At 36.6% G+C, this 18699-nt stretch overlaps 1 long non-coding RNA gene, 1 other non-coding gene and 1 pseudogene across 3 annotated transcripts; 2 read left to right on the top strand and 1 right to left on the bottom strand.

Moving 5' to 3' along the window:
- The first annotated feature begins 610 nt into the window (after positions 1-610).
- LOC133882984 (small nucleolar RNA Z247) lies at positions 611-750 on the top strand. The gene has a single exon (XR_009902797.1). It is a non-coding gene; the product is annotated as a small nucleolar RNA Z247 (small nucleolar RNA).
- A 4400-nt stretch (positions 751-5150) lies between these two features.
- On the top strand, positions 5151-7385 carry LOC133881499 (rust resistance kinase Lr10-like; annotated as a pseudogene).
- A 6867-nt stretch (positions 7386-14252) lies between these two features.
- LOC133881500 (uncharacterized) lies at positions 14253-17814 on the bottom strand. Of its 2 annotated transcripts, XR_009902535.1 has the most exons (3): positions 17406-17814; positions 17173-17302; positions 14253-14546 (listed from the first exon to the last, which is right to left on the bottom strand). It is a non-coding gene; the product is annotated as an uncharacterized LOC133881500 (long non-coding RNA). The 2 variants fall into 2 exon arrangements; XR_009902534.1 differs by lacking the exon at positions 17406-17814 and having other exon boundaries at positions 17173-17393.
- Between the last annotated feature and the right edge of the window lie 885 nt (positions 17815-18699).

Below are 18699 nucleotides of genomic sequence, written 5' to 3'. Positions count from 1 at the left end.
AGCTATTTTATTGACTAACGTCGTATAGCTCCATTAATTTTTTTTTTTTTTTCTTTTTCTTTTCTTCTTCTTTTGCTGCGATGTCGACCTCTGAACCCACTTCGCCTACTAAGGGTTCCAACCCACCACCGTCTGCTCCTGTTCTCCTCACGGTTCCTCACATGAATCCGTCGCTGCACGTTAAGCTCACCAAATCCAACTTCATCTCCTGGAAAACTCAGGTTGATGCCTATCTCCGAGGCCAAGACGCCCATGGTTTTGTCAATGGATCCTCTGTTTCACCTCCGCAGACTATTCCGAATCCCATCACTACTGATGGTGCTCCTGTTTCCATCTTGAATCCCGACTATGTCATCTGGTACCAGCGGGATCAACTTATTCTGAGTGTGCTGATTTCCACTCTTTCCGAACCCCTAGTCTCCCACGCAGTTGGGTGTGCTACGTCTCGTGCTCTGTGGATGTCCTTGGAGAAGATGTTCACCTCCCAATCACGAGCTCAGATGATGCAAGTTCATTACCAGCTTGCTACATCCAAGAAAGGTACCTCTTCTGTTACCGATTATTTCCAGAAGATGAAACTTTTGAGTGACACCATGGCTGCTATTGGTCAGCCTTTGAATGACTTTGAAACTGTGTCCTATATTCTTGCTGGGTTGGGATCCGAATATGATCCTTTTGTCACCTCTATTACCACCCGTGTGGATCCTCTTTCTCTTGAGGAAATCTATGGTCATCTATTGGCCTATGAACTTCGGCTGGAACAGCATCTACCCACTACAGACAGTGTTCAGCCTTCTGCAAACTTTACCTCTCGATCTCAGGATGGTCGTGGTCGAGGTTTCCGTGGCCGTGGAAACAACTATCGTGGTGGAAATCGAGGACGTGGACATCCTTCCAATGGCCGTGGCCGTGGCTCTTCTTTCACCAATACCACATCCTCTCAACCTCGACACACTTGTCAGGTATGTGGTAAACAAGGTCACACTGCCATACGGTGCTATCGCCGTTTTGATCAAGATTTTCAGGGTGAACTCTCCACCAATCCTCAGGCCTTTTACTCCTCACCGAATCTGATTTCTGATGACAATTGGTATCCCGATACTGGAGCCACGCATCATGTCACCAATGAGATGAATAATCTCAATGTGTCTTCTGAGGAGTATACTGGAGCAGACAAGATTCGTGTTGGCAATGGTTCAGGTTTGTCTATAACTCACAAAGGTTCAGCCACTCTATCTATTTCTCGTACTCAGTTCTTACTCCAAAATCTTCTCCTTGTTCCAGATATATGCAAAAATTTACTGTCTGTTAGTAAATTTGCCCGTGATAATAACGTATTTTTTGAGTTTCATTCTACTCATTTTTTGATTAAGGATTGCCACACACAGAGTCTTCTGCATCAAGGCCCTCTTAAGGATGGTCTCTATCAACTCCAACATCCGAACCTTTCATCTCAGTCAATAAAGCATGCTCTTCTTGGTGTGCGAACTTCAGCAAACACTTGGCACGGGCGATTGGGACATCCTGCTCTTCGTACCGTCCAGCGTGTGCTTTCTACTTTTCGTCTTCCGGTTTCAGCAGATAAAGCTACTCCTTGCTCGGCCTGTCAACTTGCCAAAGGACATCAGCAACCTTTTTATGTTTCAAATTCAGTTTTCAGTACTCCTTTAGAGTTAATTTATTCGGATGTTTGGGGTCCTTCCCCAGTTCTTTCAATCAATGGAAATAGATATTATGTTTCGTTTATCGATGCTTTTAGCAAGTTTACTTGGTTGTTTCCAATCTCCCACAAATCTGAAGTTATGAATGTCTTTCTTAAATTTCAACTTATGGTCGAACGGTTGTTCAATAATAAAATCAAAAGTGTTCAAACCGATTGGGGGGGTGAATACCGTTCCCTCAACAAGTTTTTTCAATCCGTTGGCATCATACATAGATTGTCTTGTCCTCACACTCATCAGCAACAAGGTTGTGCCGAGAGAAAACATCGTCACATTATTGATACAACTCTCGCTCTCCTTGCTGCCAGTGGTGTTCCTAAGCGTTTTTGGGATGAGGCGTGTCAAACATCTTGCTACCTCATAAATCGTCTTCCCACTCCAAGTCTGAAAAATATTTCTCCATTTCAGAAACTCTTTGGTAAGCCCCCGGACTACTCCTTATTAAAAGTTTTTGGGTGTCAATGCTTTCCAAATCTGCGGCCTTATAATACACACAAGTTTGATTTCCGCTCAAAAGCTTGTATATTCATGGGTTATAGCTCTCATCACAAGGGGTATCGTTGTTTTCATCCTCAAACTGAAAAGTTTTTTGTATCACGTGATGTTGTCTTCCATGAGTCAATTTTTCCTTTTACCAACTCCCCCTCTAGTGCCACGTCTCCCTCGGCCAGTCAATCTTCTCCAACTGAGCCTTCCATAAGTTCCACACCAGCACCTCTCTCTTTGTTTTTTCCGCCCCGTGTCAGTGTCCCCTCTCCACCTCGTGTATCCTCCCCTTCTAGTTTACCTCCGGCTGATCCTATTGTGCATTTAGACTCTCCTGTTTCTCCATTAACTGACACACTTGCAGGCTCTTCTATATCTCCTGCTGAGACACTTACAGGTGCGGCTTCGTCCATTGCGCCAGCCCCTCCACGGATTCATCCTATGACTACCCGGGCACAGAATAATATTGTTCAGCCACGAAAGCTACATGATGGGATGGTCCGATATCCCATTGCCCGAGCATTACTCACAGTCCAAGATGATTCTTTGGCCGAACCAACTTGTTTCTCCAATGCTAATACCATTCCAGAATGGAGAGCAGCAATGCAGACAGAATTCAATGCCCTTCTCCAAAATAAAACTTGGTCCCTTGTTCCTCCTACTACTGCCTCAAATGTAGTTGGTTGTAAATGGGTCTTTAAGTTGAAAAGGAAAGCAGATGGCACTATTGAAAGACACAAAGCACGCCTAGTTGCCAAGGGATACCACCAACAAGCAGGTCTTGATTTTGGGGAGACATTCAGCCCGGTTGTGAAGCCTACTACTATCAGAACCGAACTGTCTATAGCCTACTCTGCTGGCTGGGTTATGAAGCAGATTGATGTCCAAAATGCTTTTCTTCACGGCTTTCTCTCTGAAGAGGTTTATATGCAACAACCTCCTGGTTTTATACATCCCTCTCTGCCTCATCACATCTGCAGATTACATAAAGCCCTTTATGGGTTAAAGCAGGCCCCTAGAGCGTGGTTCTCTCGGCTGAGCACCAAGTTACTTGATCTTGGTTTTATTGGATCCAAGGCAGATTCCTCCTTGTTTACTCTTCACTCTCCTTCGGCTACTGTTTTTATTTTGATATATGTCGATGATATTATAATAACATCCTCAGTTCCTTCAGCTATTGATGCTCTCCTTCAACAGCTTAAACTGGAATTTGCTGTGAAGGAACTTGGAGATCTCAACTATTTTCTTGGTGTCGAAGTTCTCCACTTACAATCTGGATTGTTGCTCTCCCAGCGTCGTTACATTCTTGATTTACTCAAACGGACCAACATGTTGGAGGCCAAACCCATTACCTCTCCTATGTCTACTTCTCATACACTCTCAGCATTTGTTGGTGATCCAATGGATGATCCAACCCTGTTTCGTAGCACGGTTGGCTCCCTTCAGTATCTCTCCCTCACACGTCCAGATTTAGCTTTTGCAGTCAACCGGGTGTGCCAGTTTATGCATCGTCCAACAAAGGTCCATTGGCAAGCTGTTAAACGCATTCTAAGGTATCTCAAGCATACTGTCACGCATGGTCTACTTCTCACCCGGACGAATTCGTCTCAACTTCAGGCCTTTTCTGATGCTGATTGGGCGGGATGTCCAGATGATCGGAAATCCACGGGTGCTTATTGTGTTTTTCTTGGGACCAATCTTGTCTCTTGGAGCTCAAGAAAACAACCTACTGTCTCTAGGTCCAGTACAGAAGCGGAATACAAGGCTGTTGCAAATACTGCTGCCGAGCTCCTATGGATTCAAGCTCTTCTTCGTGATCTTGGTATTAAACTACTTTCTCCGCCAAAACTGTGGTGTGATAATATAGGAGCCACATATCTCTCGGTAAATCCAGTGTTTCATGCGAGAACAAAGCACGTGGAAATTGATTTTCATTTTGTTCGTGATCGAGTGGCAGATAAATCTCTTCAGGTTCTCTTCATTCCGAGTAAAGATCAGCTTGCCGATGTCTTGACCAAACCAGTTGTTGCCACCAGATTTCGAGACTTCTGCTACAAGCTCCACGTGCGCTCTCCCCCGTTGAGCTTGCGGGAGGGTGTTAAAGCAGATAAATCCTAAGTGATATCTATCACAGTTTTGTAGTTATCAAAGTAATTTTAGAGTTTATATTTAACTGTAATTCTATATCTCGGTTGTATATCTGATCAGTTATCATAGCTATAGAGTTTCATTAGGATAGTATCTTAGTGTTCTATTAGGTTACTATTACCTTGACAGCAACGCATGTAGAGTTAGTCTCCTATAAGGACTATGTTTGTATTTCCTATATATATGAATATAAACCACATTCAGTGGTAAGGAACAAAAGAGGAACATTTACACAGAAATCGTTATAGTTCTATTAGTGTGTGTGTGAGAGAGAGAGAGAGAGGGGACGGGATTTCTTTCTTTCTTCGCATATATCTTTCACAGCTACAGACAAAGTGGTCAATTTAAATTTTAAAGTTAAAAACGAAGATGCCAGGTAAAGGTCTGGAAATAATATCGTCATTTCTGAGCAAATATCCATCTCCATGTAAAGGTGTGGAGGGAAATAATGAAGAGAAACTTCATAGATTTGTCCTTTCCAAGTCCATGGACCATGATGATATTTGTTTAGATAAGATATTTGAGGCTGAGAAACTATTTCGCTTAAAGTATGATTAAATAATTAAATTTATATATTTTTATTTGCTTAAATTTTTAGAACAAGTGATAATTTAACATGATATTAGAGCTCTTTACATATAGAATATTTAAATCTAATAAGAGGTAAATGAAAGGGACAAAATTCAAACTTAGACCTTTACTTTAATATCATGTTAAATCATTACTTATCCTAAAATTTTAAGCTGATAAGAATAGATAAATTTAATTATTTAATTACACATACCAGGGAGATGGCTATCTGCTTAGAAATGACAATCTCATATTTCTTCTTGTTTCTGGTTTTTGTCGTAGGCCTTGGAGAAGGCCAAAATGGGTGTGATGAATTTCCGTGTGGAAGCCTTGGCCCAGCCATTCGATTTCCATTCCGACTAAACAGCCAGCCGCACGACTGTGGGTATCCTGGGTTTAATCTATCCTGCACTCATAGAAACGAGACGGTGCTCCAGCTGCCCATTTTTGTGAAATTCTTTGTGAAAAATATTGACTACAAATCTCAGGTAATTGAAGTATACGACCCAGATCATTGCTTTCCGAGACAGCTTCATACACTCAATTTGGCTTCCTCGCCTTTCCGAATATTGAAACAAGACTACCAGAATGACTACGCCTTATTCAATTGTTCCTCGAAAGAAACACAATCCTACGACTATGCGATCTCTTGTCTTAGTGGCCCACGCCACGAAGTTCGTGCCTTCCCTTCGTATAAGGATGACATCAGCGATTTGCCCATTGCATCTTGTAAAAAGATGTATAATCTTCGATCAATTTCATCTGGTGTAGTGTTCGGTTATGATAATAATCTGCAATTGATGTGGTCCGTACCAAAGTGCAGACACTGTGAAGAGAAAGGCAAGGGATGTAGATTGAAGAATAATAGCAATGAATCAGAAACGGAGTGCTTCACCAAACATACAAAAGGTATAATCAATTTCTACTCAAGTTTCTCTTTTGTTTCAAGCCAATATTGGTTTGGTTATTTACAATGAGAATCTTATTTATTTTGTTAAATCTTTAACAGATGTATTATCCAAGTTAAAGATTACTGGTGAGTCTCGTCTACTAGCCACTTTGAAGCTAGTTTTTATTATTCGATCGGGAGAAAGAATTCTTGTTGATCACTTGCGTACGAATGTTTAACATGCAGGTATCATCTTTGGTTCATTTCTGTTAGTACTAGCGGTCTTTGCTCTCTACCGTGTCTACACCTATGACAAAGCAGAAAAAGAAAATCAAGCTAAGATCAAATTGTTTTTGGAGGATTACAAAAATTTCAAGCCCACCAGATACTCGTATGCCGATATTAAGAGAATTACAAATCAATTTACTGAGAAATTAGGCGAGGGAGCTTACGGAACGGTGTTCAAAGGAAAGCTTTCAAATGAAATCTATGTTGCGGTGTAGATGATCCTAAACAATACTACCAAAGAAAATAGAGAAGAATTCATAAATGAGGTAGGGACAATGGGCAGAATTCATCATGTTAATGTAGTTCGCTTGGTTGGCTTTTGTGCTGATGGATTTCGACGAGCTTTAGTTTACGAGTTCTTACCTTATTCACTAGAAAAGTTTATATCTTCAGCAGGCACTAAAACTCTTTTCCTTGGTTGGAACAAACTGCAAGACATTGCTATTGGCATAGCAAAAGGAATTGATTATCTTCACCAAGGGTGCGACCAACGAATCCTTCATTTTGATATCAAGCCTCGTAATGTTTTGCTAGATGAAAATTTTAATCCAAAAATTTCTGATTTTGGTCTTGCCAAGTTGTGCTCCAAAGATCAAAGTGCAGTGTCCATGACTGCAGCCAGGGGTACTATGGGTTACATCGCATCCGAAGTCTTCTCTAGAAATTTTGGAAATGTTTCTTACAAATCAGATGTCTATAGTTTTGGAATTTTATTGCTTGAAGTAGTTGGAGGAAGGAAAAATGTTGAGAATAAAGTGGAGAACACTAGTCAAGTTTACTTTCCAGAATAGATCTACAATTTCTTGGAACAAAAAGAAGACTTACGAGTCCTCATTGAGGATGATGAAGATGCTAAAATTGCAAAAAAACTTGCAATTGTTGGACTTTGGTGCATCCAATGGCACCCAGCGAGTCGTCCTTCTATGAAAGTTGTCACTCAAATGTTGGAAGGAGGGAATGAATTAACTATGCCTCCTAATCCATTTGGCTCGACAAATCCCACAAGAATGAATCTAGACCAAAAGTTTGATGTCATCCTGGAACAAGAGTAATGATCATTCAGGTTTCAATCATATTGTACCCGAGGATTAGAACTATTAATCTTTCCCTTTTCCTTTCTTTTCTATAACCTTAAAGTGAAAATCTTTTTACTTTTAGTCGCAGTACCACTACGTACGCACGTTTGATGGTCAGGATTTCTTGCAAAAGAAGAATGTTCTATAAATTAAGTACACATTATGTACTTCTAGCAAAAAATATTACTATTATGGATTTCATGATCATTTTATCTTTCCATTTTTACTTTTAATTTTGTTTTTAAAAAATTTAATGTACTTGTAATTTAAATTTAAAATTTAATGTACACATTATGCACACGTCAATCGAAGTTGGACAATATATTGTTACCTTAGAAATGTATTTGATATAGTGGATAAATTCTATGCTGTGGGGGAATCTTGCAATAGTTTTACCATATTTTAGTTTTGGATATAAATACCAACATATTTTGAGTTTATTCTTCCAATTGTATGATAAAATGACATTCTACCTGTGCTAATCGATCTGTTGCAACGAAAGACTAAATACTACGTGTACTTATATTCTCAAGTTAAAAATATTAATAAATAATTAAAAGTATAAAATATTTATGTTTACTTTTATTTCACATTAAAACTCTTTTCAAACCTAAAATAAAACAATAACCCCCCCCAAAACACAGATATTAACAATGATGTACTTGTAAGAACTTCCTCCCTTTTCTTTTGTGGTTTGAACAAGATTAATTACCATGCATGTACTTGTAAGAATATGATGGAAATATATTCAATTTTCATAGGTAATATGTCACATTTTTAATATGCAGTATTTTTCACGCCATTCGTTTTAAGAAACGGCCTAAATTTACTTAATTTGATAATCTATAATTTTTTGGAAATTGTAGGCCGGGGATCCTTAATTATCCAAAAGGGGTACTCTTCCTTGAAGCCTTCTAAAATTTATGTGCATTTTAAAATTACCATTAAATGTATTATAAATTATTATAAAATTTTAATTTAGTTATAATTTTAAAAGGCACATCAATTTTAAAATAACTCAAAAGAGAGTAGATAGCACTTCTCAAAACATATAGAACTTGTCCACCATATTTTCCAGCTACCACCACCTGCTTCTTTCATCAACCTTCCCTGTCATGTGGGTCTTGCTCAAGAGTCAAGAATGCTTGGAAGTTTATCCAAAGAATCCACGCTTCAAAGCTTCTTCATGATCAAAATTGCCGGCCAGTTTTTGAATGAAGGTTAAGTTTTTCAAACAGCTATCCATTAGAGGGCCCATTAGAAATAAATCCCAAGCTTTTCTTGAGTGGCTAAGAATAAATCCAAGAAAGGTAGACCATAAGAAATAAAGGGGAGACGTAACAATATTATTGGGTTTGTAAGTTTGTCTTAATACAAGACTTCTCGCTTCAAGTCCTCCACAGGACCACAATGCAAATTGCTTGTTAAATTCCACATGCATGGGCCCATGATCATGTCAATTATTTGCATGTGATTATCAATCAGCCTAAACGAAGGGGTAGTTGGCCCCATTGTAGCACTAGAGCGAAATATATATAGGAAATATTTTAGGAATATTTGGCCAAAAGTGAATTTGATGGGTAGGAATATTTTAGCATACTTTGGTAGTTTGATGGGTTACATTAATACACTTAAAAATTTAGGAAGCTATTTCTAAAATTGGTTGTTAGTTCAACGTGCTTTTTTATATTTCTTTCTAAATTGAATCATTAATTAATACTTTAACAAATGCGTACGTTTCCTACAAATCTTTTGTTTGTAGTTTCAGAATGTTACTGATGGAAATAACGGGAACAAGAAAGAACTTAATTAAATGCATCTTCAGAGTATTCAAGTCAAATTTACTTTTTTACTTGGATCTATGACTATTTGCACAACGGAAAAGACATAGAAACGGAAGATGCCATGGAGGAGGAAAGAAAATAGTGAAGAAGATCATGGTCATAGTGGCATTATATGTATATGGTGCATATAGAAAAAGTCTAGTGATCGATGGCCCTTCAATAAACAATGTTGTAGAAATGTTTGAAGGAGGTGTTGTATATATGCTTATGAATGACTCAGAATTGACCATTTCATCGATAACATAACACATTTCTAAATTTTTTAAAAACAAAATTACAAGTATACGTTAACGTTAGATGATTAGCATAACTTTCAACTTTGCATACATGTCCATTAAGCAACAACTAACACAAATTGCATTTAAATTAAAGCCAATCCTATCATTGTAACTGAAGAATGAAATGGCCACCCAAGCGACAACAATTCTAACTCTAGGCTGGCTATCAAACTCCACTTAATGTAAACCCCCTCAAAACCATAAGCCAAGACCCAAGTAGAAAAGTATATTAGGCTTGAATGCTCTACAAATGCACTTATGTTCTTTGTCCCACTGGCCATTTCCATCAACATATAACATTCCAAAACTATAAATATTAAGATTTGTTGGAGACATGCACCTCCAATGTTTTTGTAGAATAGTGATCGATGGCCCTTCAATGAACTGGCCATTTCATCGATAACATCACACATTTCTAAATTTTTTAAAAACAAAATTACAAGTATACGTTAATGTTAGATGATTAGCATAATTAACTTTGAACTTTGCATGTATGTCCATTAAGCAACAACTAACACAAATTGCATTTAAATTAAAGCCAATCCTATCATTGTAACTGAAGAATGAAATGGCCACCCAAGCGACAACAATTCTAACTCTAGGCTGGCTATAAAACTCCACTTAATGTAAACCCCCTCAAAACCATAAGCCAAGACCCAGGTAGAAAAGTATACTTGGCTTGAATGCTCTACAAATGCACTTATGTTTTTACTCCTGCTTGCCATTTCCATCAACATATAACATTCTAAAACTATAAATATCAGATTTGTTGGAGACATGCATCTCCAATGTTTTTGTAGAATAGTTCAGGAGCCATATATATATCCTAATGTCCGACCTCTTGTTGCAGTCAAAGAAATAATGTTGTCATCTATTAGATACAGTTTTGCAAGGCCAAAGTCAGACACCCTAGGAGTAAAATTTTCATCAAGAAGAATGTTGTGAGGCTTGATATCAAAATGCAAAATTTGCATATCACATCGTTGATGTAAATATTCAATCTCACGAACAACTCCTATAGCAATATCATATATTTTCTTGTTGCTTAGGACAACACTTTCTTCTAGCGAAAAAATGTACTTATTCAGAGACCCTTTTAGGCATGAATTCATATATAATTAAGAACCCGGTTTAACATTTGAATGCAAAAACCAATAAGCTACACTACATTAACATGACGAATTCTTCTAATGGTTGCAACTTCATTTATAAAATTTCGTCCATTAACTTGAGATTTACCTAACATCTTATAGCTACAAGGCGGCCACTTCGAAGTGTTCCTTTTATATATACATACAGTGCCATAGTCTCCTTCACTCAATTTGTCCTTAAAACTTTTGGTCATCTTCTTAATTTCTGAGTAAGAGTACCTTATTAACACAAGATTGTTGTGAGTTTGTAGAAATTCTTCCACATCATCATACATAGATAAATGCCTTCTACGCCATTTATGTATTAAAAACGCAATCAACCATAGAGTCCCTAGCTAATACTTACAACTTCCAATTAATCACCTTCCTAAAAGGAAGAATTTGCACGTACGCTTCTCCCTAGTCCCTACAAAGAAAAACCAAGATGCATGGAATTTTCGTGAAACCTTCATATGACAGTTAGCTCTTAATTGACTGACTTTCATGCGGAATGGAAGCGTACGTGATGCTTGCTTAGTCAATTATGGCCCCCGGCCATAATGAATTGATTGATTGTAAACCTTTCTGCCAATGAAAACGCACCACATGCATAATGAAGGAAAGAGACGCATGGTTAACATCTACCAATTTCAGTCAATCCATTTCTAAACCATTCAAATGCATGTAATTAATTAAGTTTCAAGCATGCAGGAAAATTCATCTTCATGAACCTTAGCTTTCATGTGTTATAAAAAACTTTAGAAGCACGTTTCGGCATAAAATATATACATAACTAAAAAAATCATCCTAAAAATTATAAGTTTAATGAAAATATACACATATTGACTAACAATGATTATATGTTTTTATATAATCTAAGGAGATGTGAGAAAGATAGAGAGACAATGAAGATGAGCTATAGGGCAAAAGAGTGTGAGAATAGAAGGTATTTGGGGATGAGATTGAAATCTAGTGCATTAATTGTCTATCTTATTATTTGCAATTTGGGCATGTAATTGTGAGAGGGCTCTTGTGCAGCCCACTTGCTCTGACAAGTGAGCCCCATCAGGAACCTTCTCACAATTGTCTACCCAGGGAGTGAGAGAGAGGCAAAAAATGGTTAGCGCAGATGAAAAGTGTAAACCATTTTACTCCTTGTGAATGTTATTTTATTTTAATTTTTTCAACTAAAAATATTTTTAGGTTGACCAATATTTTACATCACACTAAACACTCAAAAATAAGAAAAACATTTTACACCAAAACAAATATGACTTCGGTGACCAAAATTTTCATCGTAAAAAGCCGCCAGTGAAATTAATTTAATTTAGAAGCTACACAACTTTGTGAAAACGTTATTAGGTTTCATTATATTTAAAATAAAAACACACAAAACAAAGAAGTATTTTATTAAAATAAAATAAAACCAACGAACCAATTTATAGCGCTAATATGCCCCCTAATCGTACGCTCATCATATGGGTATTGCTCAAGAATCATCTTTGCAGCAAGTTTCCCAAGATCTTTATTAGTCCATTACCATGAACGGGCCTGATCGGCCCAATAAACCGACCAATCATGCATATTAATGTTCCCATTCTCGGAACAATCCCATATTCCTTGAATCCTGCTTGTACATTGAGTTGAAGACTTTACAGCCCTCAGAAATCGATCAGGCCCACATGAGCCACATGGCTACATGTGCATTGGTTCGACACAAACACTGATTTGAGCAAGGGCTAATTTTATCACTTATCTCTTAAACTCGATCTACTCTTGTTGAACCAACAGAAAGCAATTTTTTTTTTTTTTTTTTTACTGTAGTATCTAATTAAGTTCATTTGTCATACTTCCCTTTTGTTTATGTTTTTGTTTTTTTGTTTTTTTTTTTGGGGGGGGCATTTCAGCAAATACTATTTTCTCATTCTTTCCTTGGGGTTTTACCCTTAATATCATCAGTGATATATTCAAATAGTGCATCAGAATTGTTCATACTAAAGTACTAACCTTTGTGATTGCCTTAGCTTAATTGTGTTGTGTATATTCATCAGGGCTTTTGCATAAACATACATATGTACATGTATATATTCAAATAGTCCGTACTGCATTATAATTATGCTTGCTAATCTTTGTGATTGCCGATTGCCGCATGTTGGATTATTCTTTTTTCCTACTTTGGGACAATTGTTCAGCATCGAAGACTAAAAGTTTTTTTTTTTGTTTAATGTTGGTGTTGAATTTATTGTTATTGTACTATCTCAGTTCATTGGGGATATACAAGAATTTCATGAGCTAGAGTCAAGACTCTATTCCTCAACCTGACAGCACCAGCTGGACCAATTGAGCAAGGGCTAATTGGCATTTCCTGGTGCTGATAGCTCATTTATGCAGATGGGGTGCCACATTGGATTCCAAACTTTTGCCAATGAATACTCTGGTTATTAGTGTTCTCTTTGTTTGGGGTTATATGTGATGGAGATTGCGATTCTAGTTGCATTTTTGTTCTCTCTGAAGCTCTACATAGCTTCAAAACTTGTATATAATTGAAATATCATTATGCTGATGCAATGATTTTGCTTTAATGCTTTTCTTGTGCTTACTGTGTGGTCTTGCATTAATGCTTTTCTAATGCATAGGTGTTCTCTTCTCCACAAAAAAGCATCCAAGAACCAAGGATCTTTCGGTAGGTCTGTTTGATTGTCTGGTAGCAACTAGTTAGAGATCTTAGGAATAGATCCTGATGATATTCCATTTATATTTTGGGGCTTTGGAGTTCTTTTGACAAATTTGGGATTTCATAAACCTCTATTATTTCTGCAGCCAGAAGATTTTTGGTTTAGTGCGCCCAAGAAGGGGGTAATGGTCTTTGCTTTGCCAGGGGAGCCAGGTCTGACGGAGTTGGCTGGGGACTTCAAAGTCCATTTTCATGACCGTCAAGGAGATTTCTACTTGTCAGTAATTCGGCTTCTTCCCCAATAAATCACTCTCTTGTTATGCTTTTCAGAAATGAAATTGAAATGTATTACTTTTTCTGTGATTTTCAGCTGGTTAAACACAACGATGACGGAAAATAGAAAAGTTTTAAACACCAATGATCTTGACGGATTTGACAAGGTGAAGATCAAACAATTAATATGTGATGATCTGCCGTTACAGCGCTTAGATCCTCGCACTTCAAATATTTTTATAAGATGTAGCTCTATTAATTCTTAAGAAAGGAGTTTGCTTCTGTTCTGTGCCACTTTTTTGTTTACTTTCTTGGAAATTGGTGATTATTGTACAACATCATTTATTTTCTCAAATCAAAAGAAACCAAAAGAAATCGAAAGTGAATAAAATGGTTTAAATTAAGATAATTTGTACATAAAATGGCTTGCTAGTTGTAAATGAATCAATTGCTTATAAGATGGTCATGTTCAATCCATTTGTTGTAACGTCTGGTTCTGGTTTATTGGATTGTTAAATAAAATATTGGCTTGACGTGAGAATAATTTTTATATTATGGGACTAAAATTAGTGAATTTGTTTTGTAACTTCCAATGAAGGATGAAAAACTATAAGATGTTAATATCCACAGCAAATCTGACGGTTTTAATATCGTGTATATTCCCCTGTTGTGCATCCATGTGACGACCCGTTTTTTTTTTTTTTTTTTTTTTTTTTTTTTTTACAAAACATCCACATAATCATTAATCCCTTAAAATATAAACGGATCATCACAGTGACACGACGATATGTCGCAAAGCCAACATATGTACATACCCCATAATATGTACCTGGCGAATCAGAGTATAACATCTATCAACTATGCAGCGGAAAACATAACCTAATAGCGGAAATCACATCTTATACATCTATCACAAATAATTACAACAAAGAGCCATTAAATAACTATATGATTAAATCTTTCCTCGAATTAAATACATCACATAAATGGCTTAACAAAGATCATGTGGCACAAGCGTCACAAGCCATAATCAAAATACCTAAAGGAATAGACATCCCGCGGTCTAACACATTACAACCGTCGCGTTGAGCTTCAGTCATAATATCCTCAGTATACTTCTACAACACCATATACTACGACCGGAATACCTGCAGCCAAAGAAACATCATCTATACGGTTGTGGAGGTTCGCCACATCCGTATAGGTGGAATTATGAGCCCACCATCTTAGCATAAATAATTACACTAAGACCTCAGAGGTATACTATTCACTGAGTTTTCGTAAAGAACCAACTTTTCATTTTTTAGTCGTGCGTACACTATAACAGCTACCAATTTTATAAACTTTGTTTGAAAAACCCCCATAGCTGATATAGCAAACACCGACTAATAGCAAACATTTAAATACACTGGGCAGCTAGTATTATACGTAAAAGATTCGTTATAGAACACAATGGCATTTAAATCATGCAACCATCCGATACCAATATACATAAGTTCTTTTTCTATCAAGACTTTTATGCATACTAATACGTCTAGCAAAACTACAATATACTTTCATAAAAACATCACACAATCCGATACCAATATACATAAGTTCTTTTTCTATCAAGACTCTTATGCATACTAATACGTCTAGCAAAACTACAATATTCTTATCATGAAAACATTACACAATTTAAACAATGCTATGCATGCTCATGAAAGTCTTTTTGTTCATTATGAGCCTCACGCTCTCTTCATTATTATGAGCCTCACGCTCTCTTCTTTATTATGAGCCTCACGCTCTCTTCTTTATTATGTGTTCATGCATTATGCTTTACAACTCAAACTCTATACTCTTATTCTTTACAAATCATGCTCTCTTCAAATACAATGAACCAATCAACATGAAGTTTTCTTTATTTTTCTTTGCATAATTGCAGTACATATTCAGACACTTTAAATCGATTCAAACATTTCATTTATGCATCATTTCATAACATCATTGACATTTCAACATAATTGAAATTACTTAAAACATTCAAAGCATACATGTTAACATATCGTTGGTTCAATAGAAAATCATCTATCATTTGCATTTCTATAAAATACGAAAAATATCTTTTCTCAGTGAGTAGAATACTCACTTTGGCTGCATTGGACTCATGACTCGAACTCTACATCAGAGAACCCATTGAAGTCTCCAATCCGGACACTATCCTGCAAACATAGGTATCGTTAGACTACGCTATTGAACCCCATACCTTATGACACATAAATTACCCGTGTGCTCACCCGTCGCATTACTCGATCACTAGAACCAATTAAGCTCCTTTAACTACTATTAGGTCAATCCTCGCTTGTAGGTTTATATTTTATCACACTTACTATCTTTAAGATACTTCTATTATTTTTAAAGCATCCAATTAAACCATAATAAAGAATCTAACTTAATTGAATCAACCTTATCCAACATATCATCAAAATCCTCATTTACATATCAAGACTCATTCTCAACAACTTACATGAAGACTAGAATTGTATTACACAATCTAATATAATTCCTTAAGATGAATTGCCACCGAGAGCTAAGCTTCATCAAAGAATCACCACTTAACTAGAAATCAAACTCATCCATGAAATCCAATAAAGACACACCCATCAAAGCTTCAACTCCATTCCATAAGCATAATACTCAATTTACAATTCTCAAATCCAGATTTGGATTACCATCAAAATACCCATCCATATCACCAAAAATTTCAATACTTTCCCAATCCAAATAACTCAAACATTAATGGAAATCAAAGGACTAAAATAACATTAATAAATACTATTAGAGCCAAGATCCATAGCACTTAGTTCCAACTTCAATTAACGTCAACACTAAATTTACATATCCCAACTACCAAAAATCATTTAATTACGTACCCACTCAAAACTAAATTTCTAGGCAACTAAAACCCATCATCAAGTTCAAGCTTCAAACTCAATCAACAACAACCTAGAATTCATACTAAAAATCAATCCAAAACCTCAATACCCATTCAAAATCAAAACACCCAACCGATATCAAATTCCAACTCATCAAAATCACAACCTCCATCAATGCAAATCCAAAACCAGCCACCACCACACATCACAAATCAGCCATTAATAACCAATCATCCATAGCCAACAAAAGTTATCCAAAATTAACATCAAAAGTCCAATAAACTACCCACAAGCGTCAATCACCATAGTAAATCAACTCAATGATCCTAAAAGAATCAATAACCCCATTAGAATTTCAACTAGAAATTTAATCACTCCTAGTCTAGCAAAACAAGCAAGGCCAATCAACCCAACACCATAAATCCACAACAAAGAATCCCAAAATCATCCCTCATTCACACCATAATTTCATCAACAAAACACAAGAAAACACCATCAAAGAATCATACACATAAACCACCGAAAGCCCCAAAACACCCACCAAACCACTCACTCCATTCGGCGATAACCAAATAACCAAACCAGAATTTTCCACAACAACAATACCCATAAAAATTAGTCTTCTAAACCGAAGATCATAACAACTCTAAGATTCCAACTTAGATCAATCTCCAAAGAGACCCATCAATCATAATTCAAGGATACAAACCCAAAACCCATTTTAGAATCATCAAACACCAATATATCATCACAAAAACCGAAACCCATCACCATATTAACCTAAAATCCGAATCTAAACAAATCTTAAACCATACACATGGTTTTCGTGCTTTATAATCAATGGGTAACATAAAAACACAAGAAAAATGCTAGAAATTACCCCACAAAGGCCCATGGCCGGAACCCATGAACCGTTGCTTCTCCTTCCCTTCTTCGTCTCTCATGGCCGGACAGCATCTCACATTTCGGGCTTTCCCTCAATTTCTGCAGATTTCTCTCGGTATCTCTCTCTCATTTTCCAATCAACCCAAGAGATTTAGACACAAATCTTATCAAATCACTAGGATTTATTCCCAAAATCAAATACCCATGAGCTAAAGAAATAGAATTTACCTTGCTGGATTTTTGTTGGACATTAACGAGCTAAGGGAGCAAAACTATGGACTGATCTTTGCCCAAAAAGGCCGGAAATCACGGCTCAGCTGCTACCCACTCAAAACGCCGGTGGCCTGACCACCGCACCACAGCTGTGGTCTCCCACGATCTCACTTTCACGGTGACTCAGTGCACCGAAGAGAAGGGGAAAAATGTGAGAGAAAGGAGCGGGAAGAAGCTGCTGCACGGGATGGAGGAGAAGAAAGAGGAGAGAAAGAAGAGTAGAAGAGAAGAAATGGGGAGAGAGCTACAGAGATGCGTGGGAACAGAGAGGTGAGGTAGAGAAAAGAAGGGAAAAAGAAGAAAGAAAAGGAAAAGAGAGATGGGCGTGCAATCAGGAGAGAAAAGGGGAAAAAGAGAAAAAGAAAAGAAAGAGGAAGAGAGAGGAAGTGGGTGGGACATGTGTCAGTTTGTGAGTGGTTGAGGAGAAGATAATGTTATCTTCTTCCAGCCAACCACAGGCTGCCACGTGGCAATGTAGGATTACATTTTTATTTCAAGCCCCCACTCATTAAATCATTGCAGGACCCCACTAATTTAAAGATCATATCTTTTGACAATTAATGTTTGACTCTACATTTACTCTAACCATATTTCGTCAATGCAATTAATTTTTTTCATTATTCTAATTTTCAATATTTTATCTTAGACTCATTTTTATTTCAATCATATAAGTTTGTCTACTTAAAACTTATTAATAGTCCTATCTTATTTAATAAATATCGTTTATTAAATGTCAAATGCCCTATTTAATTGCTTGGCCTTTACAATCCAAGTTTATGGGTAATAACTAAGCTAAATAGCTCGAGCTAAGAGTTTGGTTTGTTATTAAATAAATCAAGCATAATAGAAATTGAGAGCATAACAGAAATTGAGCACATCTATTCAGTCAAACTCGTATAAATTTGGCTGAACTTGTACAAGATTATATAAATTTGTATAAAGTTTACTTTTATTATTTTTTAACTTTATAATGATAACGTTTTTAACATTTACAAAGTTAAAAATGAAATACTTTTGTTAATGTATATGTGTTTTATATATATATATAATATTTCCTAAATAATATAGGAAATAGGGTTACACCGGAAGATCTTTGTTATTATTGATTCTAATGGAAGAAAATAGGAGAATAATTGTGAATGCTTCCAAACACAATGTGAGAAACGACTTCGTTGGTGATTTGGTGTGCACGAAAATTGGTAGTCGTAAAAACTTTTGATACAGTCTAACTTTGAAAAAATTTAATTAA

Source organism: Alnus glutinosa, chromosome 11 (assembly GCF_958979055.1).
Source record: "Alnus glutinosa chromosome 11, dhAlnGlut1.1, whole genome shotgun sequence".
Taxonomy (NCBI): domain Eukaryota; kingdom Viridiplantae; phylum Streptophyta; class Magnoliopsida; order Fagales; family Betulaceae; genus Alnus; species Alnus glutinosa.
This window is presented reverse-complemented; position numbering and strand designations above follow the sequence as displayed.